The sequence below is a fragment of the Triticum urartu genome, chromosome 7 (genome assembly GCF_003073215.2).
Source record: "Triticum urartu cultivar G1812 chromosome 7, Tu2.1, whole genome shotgun sequence".
NCBI lineage: Eukaryota > Viridiplantae > Streptophyta > Magnoliopsida > Poales > Poaceae > Triticum > Triticum urartu.
In genome coordinates, this window is record NC_053028.1 from 68,427,804 (window position 1) to 68,433,803 (window position 6,000).

Below are 6,000 nucleotides of genomic sequence, written 5' to 3' on the forward strand. Positions count from 1 at the left end.
CACATAAATAGAACAACCATTATTCTTTGATTTAAATGAATAACCCTCTCGCATCAAACAAGATCCAGATATAATGTTCATGCTTAACGCTGGCACCAAATAACAATTATTTAGGTCTAATACTAATCCCGAAGGTATATGTAGATGTAGCGTGCCGACCGCGATCACATCAACTTTGGAACCATTTCCCACGCGCATCGTCACCTCGTCCTTAGCCAATCTTCTCTTAATCTGTAGTCCCTGTTTCAAGTTGCAAATGTTAGCAACAGAACCAGTATCAAATATCCAGGTGCTACTGCGAGCATTAGTAAGGTACACATCAATAACATGTATATCACATATACCTTTGTTCACCTTGCCATCCTTCTTATCCGCCAAATACTTGGGGCAGTTCCGCTTCCAGTGACCAGTCTGCTTGCAGTAGAAGCACTCAGTTTCAGGCTTAGGTCCAGGTTTCGGTTTCTTCTCTTGAGTAGCAACTTGCTTGCTGTTCTTTTTCAAGTTCCCCTTCTTCTTCCCTTTGCCCTTTTTCTTGAAACTAGTGGTCTTATTGACCATCAACACTTGATGCTCCTTCTTGATTTCTACCTCCGCAGCTTTCAGCATTGCGAAGAGCTCGGGAATAGTCTTATTCATCCCTTGCATATTATAGTTCATCATGAAGCTCTTGTAGCTTGGTGGCAGTGATTGGAGAATTCTGTCAATGACGCAATCATCTGGAAGATTAACTCCCAATTGAATCAAGTGATTATTATACCCAGACATTTTGAGTATATGCTCACTGACAGAACTGTTCTCCTCCATCTTGCAGCTATAGAACTTATTGGAGACTTCATATCTCTCAATCCAGGCATTTGCTTGAAATATTAACTTCAACTCCTAGAACATCTCATATGCTCCATGACGTTCAAAACGTCGTTGAAGTCCCGATTCTAAGCCGTAAAGCATGGCACACTGAACTATCGAGTAGTCATCAGCTTTGCTCTGCCAGACGTTCATAACATCTAGTGTTGCTCCAGCAGCAGGCCTGGCACCCAGTGGTGCTTCCAGGACGTAATTCTTCTGTGTAGCAATGAGGATATTCCTCAAGTTACGGACCCCGTCCGTGTAATTGCTACCATCATCTTTCAACTTTGCTTTCTCAAGGAACGCATTAAAATTCAACGGAACAACAACACGGGCCATCTATCTACAATCAAACATAAACAAGCAAGATACTATCAGGTACTAAGTTCATGATAAATTTAGGTTCAATTAATCATATTACTAAAGAACTCCCACTTAGATAGACATCCCTCTAATCCTCTAAGTGATTACGTGATCCAAATTAACTAAACCATGTCCGATCATCACGTGAGATGGAGTAGTTTCATTGGTGAACATCGCTATGTTGATCATATCTACTATATGATTCACGCTCGACCTTTCGGTCTCCGTGTTCCGAGGCCATATCTGTATATGCTTGGCTCGTCAAGTATAACCTGAGTATTCCGCGTGTGCAACTGTTTTGCACCCGTTGTATTTGAACGTAGAGCCTATCACACCCGATCATCACGTGGTATCTCAGCTTGAAGAACTTTCGCAACGGTGAATACTCAGGGAGAACACTTCTTGATAGTTAGTGAGAGATCATCTTATAATGCTACCGTCAATCAAAGCAAGATAAGATGCATAAAATATAAACATCACATGCAATCAATATAAGTGATATGATATGGCCATCATCATCTTGTGCTTGTGATCTCCATCTCCGAAGCACCGTCGTGATCACCATCGTCACCGGCGCGACACCTTGATCTCCATCGTAGCATCGTTGTCGTCTCGCCAATCTCATGCTTCCATGACTATCGCTACCACTTAGTGATAAAGTAAAGCATTACAGCGCGATTGCATTGCATACAATAAAGCGACAACCATATGGCTCCTGCCAGTTCCCGATAACTTGGTTACAAAACATGATCATCTCATACAATAAAATTTAGCATCATGTCTTGACCATATCACATCACAACATGCCCTGCAAAAACAAGTTAGACGTCCTCTACTTTGTTGTTGCAAGTTTTACGTGGCTGCTACGGGCTTAAGCAAGAACCAATCTTACCTACGCATCAAAACCACAATGATAGTTTGTCAAGTTGGTGATGTTTTAACCTTCGCAAGGACCGGGCGTAGCCATACTTGGTTCAACTAAAGTTGGAGAGACAGTCGCCCGCAAGCCACCTTTGTGCAAAGCACGTCGGGAGAACCGGTCTCGCGTAAGCGTACGAGTAATGTCGGTCCGGGCTGCTTCGTCCAACAATACCGCCGAACCAAAGTATGACATGCTAGTAAGCAGTATGACTTATATCGCCCACAACTCACTTGTGTTCTACTCGTGCATATAACATCAACACATAAAACTAGGCCCGGATGCCACTGTTGGGTTTCGTAGTAATTTCAAAAAATTTCCTACGCACACGCAAGATCATGTGATGCATAGCAACGAGAGGGGAGAGTGTTGTCTACGTACCCTTGTAGATCGACGGCAGAAGCGTTAACTTGGTTGATGTAGTCGTACGTCTTCACGGCCCGACCGATCAAGCACCGAAACTACGGCACCTCCGAGTTCTAGCACACGTTCAGCTCGATGACGATCCCCGGACTCCGATCCAGCAAAGTGTCGGGGAAGAGTTCCGTCAGCACGACGGCGTGGTGACGATCTTGATGTACTACTGTCGTAGGGCTTCGCCTAAGCACCGCTACAATATTATCGAGGACTATGGTGGAAGGGGGCACCGCACGCAACTAAGAATATGATCACGTGGATCAACTTGTGTCTCTAGGGGTGCCCCCTGCCCCCGTATATAAAGGAGCAAGGGGAGGAGGCCGGCCGGCCCTATAGGCGCGCCAAGGAGGAGTCCTCCTCCTAGTAGGAGTAGGACTCCTACTAGGAGGGGGAAGGAAGTGGGGAGGGAGAGGGAAAGGGGGGCGCCGCCCCCCCTCTCCTAGTCCAATTCGGACCAGGGGGGAGGAGGCGCGCGGCCCACCTTTGGCTGCCCCTCTCTCTCTCCACTAAGGCCTATATGGCCCATTACTTCTCCCGGGGGGGTTCCGGTAACCCTCTGGCTCTCCGGTTTTCTCCGAAATCACCCGGAAAACTTCCGGTGTCCGAATATAGCCGTCCAATATATCAATCTTTATGTCTCGACCATTTAGAGACTCCTCGTCTTGTCCGTGATCACATCCGGGACTCCGAACTAACTTCGGTACATCAAAACTCATAAACTCATAATATAACTGTCATCGAAACCTTAAGCGTGCGGACCCTACGGGTTCGAGAACAATGTAGACATGACCGAGACACGTCTTCGGTCAATAACCAATAGCGAAACCTGGATGCTCATATTGGCTCCTACATATTCTACGAAGATCTTTATCGGTCAGACCGCATAACAACATACGTCGTTCCCTTTGTCATCGGTATGTTACTTGCCCGAGATTCGATCGTCGGTATCTCAATACCTAGTTCAATCTCGTTACCGGCAAGTCTCTTTACTCGTTCTGTAATACATCATCCCGCAACTAACTCATTAGTTGCAATGCTTGCAAGGCTTCAGTGATGTGCATTACCGAGAGGGCCCAGAGATACCTCTCCGACAATCGGAGTGACAAATCCTAATCTCGAAATACGCCAACCCAACATGTACCTTTGGAGACACCTGTAGAGCACCTTTATAATCACCCAGTTACGTTGTGACGTTTGGTAGCACACAAAGTGTTCCTCCGGCAAACGGGAGTTGCATAATCTCATAGTCATAGGAACATGTATAAGTCATGAAGAAAGCAATAGCAACATACTAAATGATCGGGTCCTAAGCTAATGGAATGGGTCATGTCAATCAGATCATTCACCTAATGATGTGATCCCGTTAATCAAATAACAACTCTTTGTCCATGGTTAGGAAACATAACCATCTTTGATTAACGAGCTAGTTAAGTAGAGACATACTAGTGACACTCTGTTTGTCTATGTATTCACACATGTATTATGTTTCCGGTTAATACAATTCTAGCATGAATAATAAACATTTATCATGATATAAGGAAATAAATAATAACCTTTATTATTGCCTCTAGGGCATATTTCCTTCACATTCCTTTAAGCTCGGACCCTACGGGTTCGAGAACTATGTAGACATGACCGAGACACCTCTTCAGACAATAACCAATAGCGGAACCTGGATGCTCATATTGGTTCCTACATATTCTATGAAGATCTTTATCGGTCATACCGTAATGACAACATACGTTATTCCCTTTGTCATCGGTATGTTTCTTGCCCGAGATTCGATCGTTAGTATCTTCATACCTAGTTCAATCTCGTTACTGGCAAGTCTCTTTACTCGTTCTGTAATGCATTCATCCCGCAAACTAACTCATTAGTCACATTGCTTGCAAGGCTTATTATGATGTGCATTACCGAGAGGGCCCAGAGATACCTCTTCGATATCGGAGTGACAAATCCTAATCACGATCTATGTCCAACCCAACAAACACCTTCGGAGATACCTATAGAGCATCTTTATAATCACCCATACGTTTTGACGTTTGATAGCACACAAGGTATTCCTCCGTATTCAGGAGTTGCATAATCTCATAGTCAAAGGAATATGTATAAGTCATGAAGAAAGCAATAGCAATAAAACTTAACGATCATTATGCTAAGCTGATGGATGGGTCTTGTCCATTACATCATTCTCCTAATGGTGTGATCCCGTTCATCAAATGGCAACACATGTCTATGGCTAGGAAACTTAACCATCTTTGATTAACAAGCTAGTCTAGTAGAGGCTTACTAGGGACACTGTGTTTTGTCTATGTATTCACACATGTATCAAGTTTCTGGTTAATACAATTCTAGCATGAATAATAAACATTTATCATGATATAAGGAAATACAAATAACAGCTTTATTATTGCCTCTAGGGCATATTTCCTTCAGTCCAACCATAGTTGCCATGTATGGTTAATCACAGTTGCCATGTGTGTTTATCTGGTTGCCACGTACACGCAACTGCAGTTGTCGTCTAGCAACGAATCATAGTTGCCATGTGTGTTTACCTAATTGACACGTACGTGCAACTGCAGTTGCCATCCAACAATGTACGAGTGTCGTGTGGGCGAAAAGCAGTTCACCCACACACGCGTGGACTAGGTTGTGGCTGTGTGGGCAGAAACTAGCTAGTTCACCCACACAACGCAGCTGGCAAACTGCGTGCTGCGGGGCGTGTGGGCAAACTCTCCAATGCCCACACACACGATGATGCCCATGTGGCACTCAGATTCTAATAGATTCCTTTAGGATTCGTGCAAAACAGAATCAACGTGGATCAAGGCGTGTGAGCGATGTGTAAATATGCCACACGTGTGGGCGTTATCATTTGGGAAAATAAATGATGTTTCCTCGTACTAGCAACTTATTTAATACTTGCATGCATGCAGTTATAATGATACTCAACTACTTTCTCCACTCAGTTTTCTTGCATGCACGCGATGTATTGATGATCCCAGTAAACGGAAAGAAAATTTGGCTTGCAAAACATGTATTAAATTTTACCTTGGTACCTATAATTTAATTTTGTGGCCTTGTATATAAAAATGAAGGGAGTATGAATCTTGAACAATGTTGGTCTACATACACAATTCAGAAAATAAGTTAGCCACCAATATATATAAGAGATACAGAAAATAATTGTTGAGTTTGAGCAAACAATCACCTTATGCCATCATTTGTACCACTTGGGTTCACACGTTTAACTTGTGACAAGCAAGTCGACCACTTTTGAAAATTGGTGACCATCGATGGTAGAGTGAAGCTTGCAGTCTTTCGTTACCACTAGTGTTACGTGCATCGGAGAACTCATTGATACACTTCCAATAAGTGTTCATTGGTTTCTCCGCACAGATGACCGGATCATGGCTAATTTTCTTCCATGCTAAACATAGCAACTTGTATTCATC